At 45.7% G+C, this 13,085-nt stretch overlaps 1 protein-coding gene across 1 annotated transcript in view; it reads right to left on the reverse strand.

The window, feature by feature from the left end:
- F13A1 (coagulation factor XIII A chain) overlaps positions 1-13,085 on the reverse strand; it is a 767,832-nt gene that overhangs the window by 747,462 nt on the left and 7,285 nt on the right. The gene's annotated exons all lie outside the window — the stretch shown is intronic.

The raw sequence follows: 13,085 nt of genomic DNA on the forward strand, positions 1-13,085 counted from the left end.
GGTTTAAATGATGACCTAACTATGGGCTCATGAATTTTCTGGCAAATGAGCAATTGTACAATGTCGATTCTATGGTTTGCTCGACTTCTCTTTAAAGTATTAATTTCTCTCTGATTTCATCTATTGCTGTAAATATCCATTTATATATGAAATGTGGTTTTGTACCAATTCTAGTAGATTGTAAATAGGTAGCTGAATTGCAAGTTGATTTTCATGTAGTACATACATTTGAGCCATCTCCTATTTCACCAATACATAACTGGATGTTAAGAATTCCTCTGTATACAACTCGAATATGCTCAGCACATGTTCCTTTGTCTTTGATAGGCTTTGTTACTTCTGTGCGCATATATAATGAATTGACATTCATATTGTAATTGGATACACAATAGTTTTGGTTGAACATGCCTTTTATAGGCCTTGTTACTCCGGTACGCGTTTATAATGATTTGACATACATACTGTAACTGTACACACAATGGTTTCTGTTGAACATGATGACAATTATTGAAAATTATGTAATGTTCACTCACAGGGAATAGCAAAAAGAATATACTTAGATGTATGCATGGCAGCTTATAGGTGTATATATTTTTCATTTTACTTCCCATTTCTTACTTTTTATCTTTTAAGCCAAGAGGAAACTGATAAGAGGAGCTGTGCTAACTACTTTAAATCAACATATACCGACATTAAGGAGGTTTTGTCAAAGATGGCCAATCCTTTTTCTCTATCCTAGTTTTTAGTTCATTCTTTATTTCTTGTTCCCTCTCCCTACATGTGGATTGGGGTACCTTGACAACAGTTGTTACGAACGCCTGCAGGGCTTCGTTCCTGCCCGGACTTCCTCTGCGCATTTTGCTTGGGAAGCACAAATACCCAGAACGGTAATTGAAATAGCCTTTTGTGTTTAATGTAACTTGATCAGAGTGATCGTGTCCGATCACACAGGGCTATAAGGTATTATATGTATACAATGCACACTAATTAATCCAGACGTAATGTTGATCACTGTCGGTGACTCGAGTGATCATCCTACTTGGCAACCACACTCTATCCACCGCCATTACTACAACGCAAGGCGGCCATGACGACCCATTGAAAGTCTGAGCATCTCAGGAAACTGAGCACCCATCTCTGGCAGCACCGCCATTAATGGCTTCATTTAGATATGTATTTATAAGGTATGTAGCCTTTTCATCTAAGATTAAGAGAGTTTTCCTGCTACTGCTAGGGTGAGACTCGCTCCTTTCTACTATAACTTACAATATGCAGTTATAGTTTCGCTCCTTTAGGGTGCCTATGGACAGGAGTTATTAGAGACTACTTATTGAATTCCCTCTGCATACTTCAAATTTGACGCCATAGAAGAATCACTAAAGCACCAAGAACATACCACCAGTTTTGGTATGTGACTGGCTACTTATATTACCTGCTATTATTGGCTGTAGTATATAGAACCATGTCATTAACCGCACATATATTGTTGGGTGTCCTGACCCACGTTTGGACTATTATGCTGCAACATTTGGTGCTGTGGGCTTAGGAAATCCAAGAGGGCGGAAAAGCCCACATTTGCGCAGGAATCCTGGAGAACCGTGCAGTTTTGCGCACACCAAAATGGTCCCCTGACCTGCCACCCACCAGTGCAAAGAAAGATGGTTCTGTTCAAAACCCGTTTTTATTAATGTCAAAAATTGCTAAGATCATGGGCCCAGAACCACCAAACAAAAATCCAACTATGGTTGAGTGTTTTACTTAACTCTACTACAGATCCACATCAATGCCATGTCAAGCAAGGATCATATACTATCAAGTAAAATCCTTTCCTTTTTAAATGTATTAATTCAAGACAGCTGTCAAAAATAGGTGCAGTATCGGCATTGGACACTGACCGGCGCTGGCGCTCTATAAATCCTGACAGGAGAGCTGTCTTGCAGAACTGTGCAGTGAACAGAAGGGGGTCTTATGTAATTAAAAGTTCAAAAACATGCCTTTCCTGAGAACTCTTAACACCCCAGAGACCCAAACCAGGAGGCAGGATATCACATGGCCCTGTTAATTGAGAGGGAGGGGACTTCCCTGCAGCCTGCTGGACCCAACACAATAGACCCTTTCAATTGAATGGAGTATGCTGATTTGGGTGTGGACTGTAAACAGAGCTCTGCCTGAAAGGAGAGACATGTGATCCCTGACTACCCCAGTTCCTAGGGGCAGGCCAGACAGGACTGTGGATTCATATTGCAGCAAATATATGTTTAAGTTAAATGCTTCTATAATCTTGTATTAAGCTCACAGAAATGTACAATTTGGGGATCCTGAAAATGAAAAATGCCCTCACGATTTGAGCCCAAATTCCACTTTGTATGGTGTTCTGGGACCGAACCCCGCTATTTATTAATATTGCAGACACTGTGTTTAGGATAGAGACATAGTAATTTCCAGTAATATGCTCAGGAAGAGGGTACAGGTCTGTGTAAAGATTTGATGAAAAACCAATATTACAAAAGCTACCAAAAACGAAAGTAAGTTGTCATTTTTTAATGCAAGCTCTTAGAAACATCAGAGTTGGAACAGAGACTACCTTATATGATATATGATATGTACATGTAATGTCAACGACATGTGTATCTGGGAAACCTGTTAGTTATGAAAAATTCATTTTCTAAGTAAAAGCAATGGGGCGTTTCTTCAATAGACTGTAAGACTCTGACTCACTCTGACACACTATCCCTTCTCAAATCAGGTCACAGAGAATCCTTGACCTATCAGATCACGAGTGGGTTGGGCATAGAAAGTTAGCATCCACACCCATTTTCAAAAGACATAAAAAGAGCCACTGGAAGCCAGACAGGGACATTCATTTTCCAAACTGCAATTGAATTCCTGCGCAGCACTCTGACGGAGAACTCCAGAAGCCAGAACTCCCGAGATCCAGACTAGCTCCAGAACCAAAACTCCAAAGAGCTGAACTCTTGAGCAGGCCTCAAAATCTTTTGCAAACTATTCAACCGCCGGGCTGTGCGGTTTGCTGCTTGCTAAGAATCCTGTGTATCCAGAACAAAACCAGAGACCCAGAACGCTGTGAACAGAACCAGTGCTTGATTGACCCGCCGAGCAGAGAGAACCGCAGCTAAACTTGTTGACCAGATCCGTGACGAGGCCATTCCTTTCAAATTTATAGTGTGAGTACCCAGCTAGAACTGTGCAGTACCCATCTCTTAGCTTAAAATAATCTAATTCAAAACATTTAACCTGTCCAAAACTGCATCATAGAATCGTGTGTCCCTTCTCCGATTTTAAACCTGTAAAAGTGTCATTTGCCATTTTGAATCATTATTTCATTCCTGAAAAACTACCTTCATAAAATTGTCCGTATCTCTTGAACCGTTTGTGCTAGGAACGGGATTTAACCTTAATTTGGAAGCTAAGATTCCCAGCTGTCCAACAAGCTCTAAACCGACTTGCTACTCCTTATAGCCCCTCCATAATCGCACTCGACGCACTAGGAAAAAGTGCTGCGATTTGCGATTTGGCTCAAATTTCTTCACTTGTCAAAATAGCAGCTTCTTGCTTTCCTTTGCTGAAATTCGTTTGCAACCTGACAATCATTCATAGAGCATTGCTAAAGTGATCCTGAACTAACCTTAAGTAGCTATCTCCTACCCTGAATCTCCTATAGGGAATTAAAATCATTTTTACCATATTTTCCCTTCTTTGCATACCACATTTAAAGTACTTTGCCTGTGTTTAAAATCATCCCTGTTTCTCTAAACTTGCCGGGGGGAACGGGAACTGAATTGCACGTTGATTGTATTCCTGAAAACTGTGTGCTTCACTTCCATCTCCTTATATTGCATAAAGGGGGGGAGTGAATTGCCACAAGGGAAAAGTGAACATATTAGCTCTTGTTGAACCCATATCAGTTTATTCCTGTGCTGCATTTTTCCATCTCTGCATTCCTTGAAATCATAAAAGTATTCTCAGCTACCTAATCCTCTATACTACTCCTAAGTGATTAAACCAGTGTGCTAGTTTAACATCATCCATTGTTGATCACTGTCATATGTCTAAGTGTGATATCAAATATTTATTTATTATAAAAGTGTGATATATATCTATTGTTTAATTTTTCAAATAAACCTTTTTAATTTGCAAAACAAACCTACTTCTTGGCTCAGTGGGGTCAGGGGGATTCTAAGAGAGGGGCGTTATACAAGGGTTCATCATCCAGATTATAACTTGTCATAAAAATATATAAATAAGGGCTTCCCTTGAGCAATCCCAGACAAGGCATTGACTTAGTGGGAATGCTTGATTGGAGTCATTAACAATATGCAATTCTATATACTCTAGGTACGTTCATCCTAGTTGCATCTCTAATTTTCGAATCACCAGCAGAAGTTTCCTCACTGACTTTGGGTCAGTTACTTTGTTTGAGTGACACATCAGACCGAGTAGAGTTTACAGTTTGGTGAGTGAACAGCTTTTTGATTTAATGGACACCTATAGGGGTAGTTAATTCCAATTGTGACTGCTGGGGGAGTTTATATGTGTTGTATTTATATGCACTGGTTGAAGTTATTTAGTTTTATCTCTATTTTACCCGATTTGGGACCTGGTTTCCTAAAATTGTTTTATGACATATAGATGGATTACTCTACCTGATTCTAGGTCACTAACTAGTGGGTCCCTCCTGTTATACTTTGTGATATGTTGTCTAAATTCAAAACCACAGTAGTCCCTATGTGAGAGTATTTTTCATTTGCAAATGTGGTTTAAGGCCAATATGTCCAATTAACAGTACCTTTTTGTTTTTCTTTTCCCTGTTCTTGTATTTACATGTACTGCAACTGCAATTTCTTCAAATACCTAAAGCAATTCAGGCTTCTGATGAAGAGGATTCCACCTTGAAACGCGTTAAGCCGTCAATACTGTACTCATTGAATAAGCACTTTGCCTTTACTCTTCGCATTGAGTGTTATCTCCAATTAAAACTAAAGCTTTTCTGCATTGACATTTTGTGTGAGAAATAATGTTTCTAACATTTAATGGAAAACTTTGGTTTAAATATGTTTCAGTGAACTATCATTTGACCTACAAATTAAGGTTTTCTTTACCACATTTCTTGTGGTTTCTGGATAGTGTGCATGGGACGGGAGGGATGCATATTTGGTTCCTCTTTCTTCTCGTTATGCTATTTATACAGAGCCTGTTACTCACCCAAAGATAAAACCCGGCCATTACTGGGGCGCCCGGTTGGACGGGCAGGGGATGGGCAGAGGTGAGTGAGCAGCCGGGTGCCTGTTTAGGCCGGCCCCACAACGGGGCCAGCAGGATGGTTTGGCAGACTCAGGCGTCAGGGAGTGGGGGTGGCGGCGCCAGTCCTGGGGCTTAAATAGTGCTCTGGGGGACGAGGAGACCATGTGTTCTCTGACTGTCGTTGCCGTGCCTGCACCCTGCCTCGAGCCCTCAGGGCCGCCTTGGAGTCTTTTCCTGTTACCCGACCGAGCTGCTGTCTCTGCCTACGGTGTGCTTCCCCCAGATGAGGAAGGAGCCGACGTGAAGACATTTCATCAATCTCTGTGCCGGGGACGGCGTTACTGTGGCAGAGGTAAAGCGAATCGGGTTGGGACAGCAGGAGGGTCTCAACGGAAGGTGGTTGCGTGTTGGGAGCAGGGCTGGAGAGTGCAGAGCCGGGGCATGTGAATTGTCAGGATTGTGATTTTTGCGTATGAATTGAGTGTGCTGTAGTTGTTGAACATTCCCTTTTGATAACAACTTGGCAGCTTCCGTAGTGGGAGGGATTTTGTGTGTTTGACTTTGAGGGCATAAGAAGTTAAATTACCTGTTTTAAGCAGCTAGCTGGTGGGGCGGAGACACATGCTGCCGGTGCCGAGAGACTTCTGTGTTTTAAGGAGAGGCATTGGTGTTGTGATTGAGGTGTGGCGGCTAGAGAGACAGTGTATGGTTGCCGTGGCAACAAGGCCTGGGGCTGTGCATTACGGCTACCCCATGAGGGCCTTGCATTGAACTTTCTATTTGGAACACTTGGGGAAGCAATCTTGAGTTGCAGTGACAACAAGGCTGAGATATTAGTGTTTGAACTGTGTGTTTAGGATTATATAAGTGATTGCAATGCAAAAGGTGCTAGTAACGAAGAAAATGGATCCTGCCACAGTAGCAGCAGTTATCGCTTTACTCCAAGAAAAAGAACTAGGCTTGGTGCTAGAGTCGCTCATGGGGAATGGTGGGGGGACAGGGCTGGCTGCGGGGCTTCAAGAGGTGGTAGGGGTGCTGTGGTGGAATCCCCGAGCACAAGGCCACAGAGGAACAACGTGCCCCCCAGGGTGGCATTCCCTCCAGCAAAAAAGAGCAGGTGGGGCAGGACAGCCATAGCCCCTGCAGCAGGGCAACGGTGGAGCTGCCCACTCAACCCCAAGAGGCGGGAAACACTATCAGTGCAGGGAGCACTTGGGGCAGGGGGCCTGCAGAGAGGGGGGGCCTAATGACACACGCAGCCAGCACCTTTCAGACTGCAATAAATATGGGGGGCAATGAGAATGGGGGTTCTACTGGGACCCCGTAGGGGCATGTGGGGATGATGCAGGCAGGCTGGTGGGGACTAATGGGGGTCATGGCATAGGTTTTGGGTGGGGCCCCCGCTGATGTTTTATTATGCAAATAATGGTGTAGCTGGCAAGGGGGTCTATCGCAGGGAACTTGGGGACACCAGCCATGGGGTACTCTGGGTCTGCAAGCGCAACCGCAAAGTTGTGTGTGCGCACAGGCTGAACAAACTTCAGGTGCTCCTAATCCGCCTCCAGTTGGAACGCTGGGAGGGGTCGGTGGCCACACAGGACCAGCAATGAGTGCCCAGTTGGGAACCGGTGAGCAGGCACAAGTGGGAAGATGTGTGGGGAAAAAGGCAGGGGGGTGTTGACACAGGACACCATGACAGCGGGTATGGGGGCTTTGCAGCCGCGGGGTGAGCTGGCAGGCCAATCCTCTGCCCCATTGCAAGTGACACCTAATGTTGGAAAGGTACATTGACATATTCTTCCTTTTGGACTATAGAAGGTTGGAGAAATGCAAAGAGGGTAAGGGTAAGTGAAGGACAAAAGGTTTTTGTGGAAAGATCACTGACCAACTTGGTGACAGGATTTTCAATATTTGCAGCCATTCTGCTGGAAAAGTGCCCGAAGCTGAGTCAGAAATGATGGTCGTATAATCATCTGGTGTTGACCATGTATCATGACTGTACATTTGGGGCTTGGTTGGTGTATGATGAGAGATTTAGGAGTGCCAAGGCTGGTAATGCAACATTGGATTGGGGAGCGAGGGCGATGGACCTATGGGCTAGCTGCACCGCGGCGCGTCCATCCAGTAGCAAGGGATTCATGCTGGGAGGACAAGCGCAGTCCTTTCAGGCAACCCGGGGAAATGGGGGAAGCAGGGACAAGAAAGGGGCATGCTGGACCTGCAACAAATCATCCTGCACTAGGCCAGTCTGCAAACTCAAGCCTGTCTTTTCATTCTGCGGGATGTCAGGGCATGGAGAAGTCAAATGCATCAAGCGCGGAAAGGAACAAAAGTAGGGGCACGAGGTGCGACTTGCCACAAAGCTTCTGGATACTGGTGGAGGGGTTATACCCCCCGGTGCCTGAGAACCAGAGATTGGCCCACGTGCAACCGGGTATACTGAGGGAAAAAGTGGGAAAAGAGGTCAAATTGGGGAGGGTGGGAGGGCCATTCTCGGTTTCACCACTGAGGGGGTTATTTTGTTCTCCACTGGGGATTATCCTGAAGAAAGAGTCAGGGAAGTATAGATTGATTCATAACTTATCATTCCCAAAAGGGCCATTCATGAACGAAGCTATTTATAGTAACATATGCGCAGTAAGATATGCGCCCTTTGATTCTGCAGTAACAAGGCTGCAAAAAATGGAAAAGGGGGCTTTGCTAGCAAAAGCAGATATTGAGGCCAGCTTCAGGCAGCTGACGTAGTACCCGGAGGATTACCACCTGTTGGGGTTCCAGGTAGAGGGGGAATTTTACTATGACAGGTGTTTACCAATTTTATTTATTTATTGTATTTGTTGGCAGTGCCCAGACCCGGAGGTATCACATTGCTAAAAAGGCGGTTCAGAGTGCGTTACAAGATGGTTGGAAACAGTAAGGTCCTTACACTTCATCATAGTTAGTCATGTTCAACGTGGACAGAAGGCTGTTAGAGTTACACATATTTGTTGAACAGTGATGTGTTAACTTTGTTTCGGAAGAGTGCGTAAGCATGTTCGTCTTGGATATGCTGAGGGAGGGCCTCCAGAGGGTGGGCGCAATGCTAGTAAAGCACAAGCCCCCATATCTCTGTCTGGCAAATCTAGGTATGCGCAAGGCCGATCTGGTGGAGTAACGAAGATTGCGAGTGTTGTGTTTCTTGGTAATACGGTTTGTGGGGTGCGGGGCAGTGTTGTGTACGCAGCGGCAGGTGATAGAAAGGAGTTTAAATTCGATACGAGCTTTGATGGGGAGCCAGTGAGCCTCCCCTCTGATTTGTGAAATGTGATCAGACCGTTTCATGCCCAGACTACTTTGAGAGGGTTATTTTGGAGCAGTTGAAGTTTGTTGATGTTTTTGGTTGAGGTACCTCCTATGATGACATTGCAGTAGTCCAGTTTTCTACCTATTAAGGCTCTGGCTAGGGTGAGACAGTTGTTAGGGGTAAGGAATCTCCTGGAAAGGTTTATGAGGTGCACTATTTCATGTCCCTACGTCGAGAAATTTAGCACATTCCTGGAGAAGGGAGGTCAAGATGGAGTGGGCCGGGGCACAGGTGTTACATTACCTGGATGACTTTCTATTCATGGGAAGGAAGGGCACCAAGGGGTGCGCCCCGGTGATGGGAACCTTTCAAGAGGTGGCAAAGATTTCGGTTACGGGGTTCATCCGCAGTTTCACCAGGGTGCTGACTTGGTTGCAGGGGGATGGCCCACAGTATTGCTGGGGTGCTGGATGGTGGGGTTAAGGTACGCGCAAAGGTTGGTATATGTCGCTGGTTTTGGCTTGCATGGGGGCGGGTTGTGGGCATTTTGGGCGTGACTCGATTTTCTTTGTCCCTCAGGTTGCTTTGTGGTTAGAAATCCATGAATATGCAGAACATGCAAAAAAAAACATTTGAGTGCAGGTAGTGCTTTGAGGGGACTTTGCACTTTTTCTATTAATCGGGACCTTGATGTGATGCACTTGGCTACATTTCCTGTTGAAAAAGGGCCAGCACCATACCCTTAGTGTGGCATTGAGCCCTCTTCCTCACTCTCTAGGTGCGGCAGCACACCCCAGTGTTGCAGGGATGTGCATACTGGGAGACAGCACAGTTTATGCAGTGCACAAGGACAGACCTTCTGAAGCAATAACCCGATGGTATGATGTCATGGGAAAACCTGTTCGGAAAAACAGTTGGAATCTTCATGCTTCTCTGCATTTGGATATAAATACAATGGGCCTCATTACGAGAACGGCGGTAGCCATGGAGCTACTAGCTCCATGGCTGCCACCGTTCCGGGCTCCATTACCGGGTTCTGCAATGGGGACTTATGGGTTCCTCCGAGATAGGAGGACCCAGTAAATCCTCCATGCAGGAACCCTTCCCCATTCCCATTTGAGCCCCCATAGGGCTCAATGGGAATGGGGAGGGAGGTAATAACAGGGCAGATTACATCTGGCCCGTTATTGCCTCCCTCTTCCCCTCGCGGGACCCAGAAAGCACGCCTGGTTTTACCGGGCGTGCGATCCGGGTCCTGCGATGGGAAGCTTGTAATCAGCACTCACAGAATGAAGAGGGCCGGTGCTGTACCGGCCCCCTTCAATCCGGGAGCGCCAGGGTCGTAATGAGGCCCAATGTTTGTGGGAGAGTTCTTTGGGCATAAAATCAACGTGTCCGTGTCTGGCGTTGAACTACTTCCACCCTAGACATTTTGCTGAAAGATTTGCTGGGCGGGTTGATGTTTCTCAAAAAGTGCTGCTATAGAGATTCAGGGCACTATCCACGTAGAAAGCCTGCATGTCAGGTCATATACCATCCCAGATTTATGCCCTAGAGGTAAGGCTCTAACAGGCATCTATAACTAATAACATCAGTTTGATTTTTGTCGAAGTAAATTACCATGGAGTAATTGACTTCAGCAAAACAACATAGACACCTGATTGTTCACAGTAATTTGCGCAACCATATCCCATGCATAATCTTCAGTGCTAGGGTCTTCTTTCTATTGTGGTGAGCAGATCAATGTGTTAAAGGACGGTATTAGCATAATTGACCTAAAAACAGTTGTCCTAAAACATTTGATCTAATATTTATTAACTTTTTTTCAATCACGTTTAATTAAATACATATATGGGGGTGGGTACGGGTATAGATTAGGATGAGAGAAAGTGGGGAGAGGGTTTGCAGGGAGTCATCCCCCCGCATTTTGGACCGAAAGAGAGGTCAAATAAATTCAATCAAATGTGATTAGGTCAAATGTTTTAGGTCAAATAGTCAGCAAGGACAGTATTCATATTATTATTATTATTATTATTATTATTATTATTATTATTATTATTATTATTATTATTATTATTATGCAGATATTTATGGAGTGGGGGCCTAGCTTCAGGAAGAGAAAAGGCACTTTTCAAGTCATAGGGGAACAGTGAAGGGAGCATAGATATCAGGGAGTGAGGAACTAGCAATGGAGTAGGGAGAGGGAGGGCTATTTGGTGGCAAGGGATCTACAAGCAACCAGGGGAAGAAATAGGAGGGAGCAGAGCTCCCAGTCTCAGTTTAGGTGGGGAGTGGAAGATGTGTGGGCCTAGGTTTTAAGGAGGAGCCATTCCTTTATGAGCAGGGTCTTGAGCTCCTTTCTGAAATGTAGAGGCAAGGGAGTGTGTCTAGTGTTGATGGGGAGGAGGTTCCAGAATCTGGGGGCGTAGATAGAGACAGCCTCTCTTCTGGTTCTTTCCTTCCTGCACTGGTGAATGCCAGTCAGCACATGTCGTTAGTTCTGGGTGATTGTATGCCTCCAGAAAGGCTGAGTTTCTCAGTCAGGATGTTTGGGTACTTCAGGGTAACAGCCTTGTAGATGAGCAGTAGGTTTTGTGGAGGATACCAACTTGTAGTGGGAACCAGTGCAGTTCTGTGAGGTCTGGTGTGATGTGGTTGTAAAGACTGGAGTGGGGTGTCTCTACTTCTACTCTCTATATGGCAGAGGAGAGGCACAGAGGACCCCAACCAAGATTCTCTATTATTGGTACGTGGTCGAGCAATCAAGGCCTAGCTTCTCAGGAGGTGATACACGCTGGTTCTTAAATACAGTGTAGTCCCCAAGTCCCCAAAAAGGAAGGTCCGCACACTGTATTAGTTAAAACACAGTCTTTATATAATTAATATTCAAGGTTATGTACAACATCACGATAACTCACTTTGTATTCGGTTATCTACAATGGCAAATATACAGTTCTACGTGGTACCACTATTACTATTCAATCTCTTTAAAGTGTATCAACTGTACGGTTAAATGTCACACAAATCAGTTTGTAAAGGAAACCAACAATAGATATAAGAGGAAAGCAGTTGGTTAGAACATTTGGCAGAATACTGGCCCCGATGCCTAGACACAGTTCTGTGTGGAGATCCCCCCACATGGGCAACCTGTAAAATAAAGATATATCACAAGCCCAGTCCATATATTGTTCACAAGAATCTTTCCAATAGTTCAGCAACCCCAAAGTACCTGGTGTTGTAGAGTTCCTTGTCGGGAAATCGACGTCCCTTCATGAGTGCACTCCCTTTAAGGCAGGAGCCACGGGTCGTCGAACGTCTGGCGATGAACACGGTGAACTATGGCGGTGAAGTGGCAGCTTCGTTCCTAGCGGTGCTCGTCGACTGTGAAGCGTAGACGTCCTGCAAGGAAGAGGCGTGCGGGGCACCTCTATGTTGATAGTTCTGGACAACAAAGAGTTTGAAGAACTGTGGGCCAGCAAGGGTGTCGAGTCGTCGGCGTCTCTGTGGTCTTTTTGTGGCGGGAAACCCACCGGCGGATGCTCCTTGGCATGTCGACGGCCTGGCCTTCTCCAGCGGGATAAGGCGGGCAGCAGGGCGGACGAGCGAGTCCATGAATCGAAAGTTCTTAGGCAACGGGAGCACGGCGGCCCTGGTCAGTGACGGTGGTCATCCACGGTGGTGGACAACAGTGTCGGGGCGCTCCTCCTTGTGATTCCGTGGCGGTCCCCATCTCCGATCGGCAGCCTGTCGTAGGTCTGTCTACCAGTGAGCTTTGGCAAAGATCAGCTGGTGCACGATGGTCCCTCGTAGCTCGGGAAGAGAGCGCCTTACCAGGTCCTCTCTGGGTCAGCCCTTGGAGACACAGCAGCTTTCAGATTGATGAAGAAGGGCAACAGCAATTCTTCTCTTCCAGCAGGGCTTCAGGTTAAGCTTCAGTTTCAACTCCAGTTTCTCTTCAGCTTCTGAACACAAATTCTAGCAGTGAGAGGCCCCCAGATCTACTAGTTGATCTCCCATTCATTCTGCTGGGTCACACTAAGACAACCAATCGGTCAGAAGGGCATTCATGCAGGCAGGCAGCAATCAGGTGCATAGTGCATTCAGGCCATTAACTTCTCTCCAGACACTCACGACAAGTTATGTGTATTGGGACAAGTACCCAGCCATTCAACACTCCACACTGCCTTCATACCAGTTTCAGGCAGGGCTGTGTCAGTCATTGTGTCAAACACCAGAAACCAGACATCCACAATAAGAAGTGCATATTGGTCACACACTCAATTCACCCAGGTCCCACCCACAGGCGTACCAATAACATACAGTCACTGGGAAGGCTCCAGCCAGTCTGGCCTGGACTTCACAACAACACCATATATGGAACTTCCACCCAACAGCCAGTCAGGGGGAGGGGACAGAGTAAGGGCTTCCCAGGACTTTGGGAAAACAAGGTAACAGGCAATAGAAAGCAAGAGGCCACAGGGGCCATCTTTTTTCCTATCAGGAATCAACTGATTCCAATAGCAGGGCCTGGGTATCCCAA

The sequence above is a fragment of the Ambystoma mexicanum genome, chromosome 5p (genome assembly GCF_040938575.1).
Source record: "Ambystoma mexicanum isolate Mex_15411 chromosome 5p, UKY_AmexF1_1, whole genome shotgun sequence".
NCBI classification, from domain to species: Eukaryota; Metazoa; Chordata; class Amphibia; order Caudata; family Ambystomatidae; genus Ambystoma; species Ambystoma mexicanum.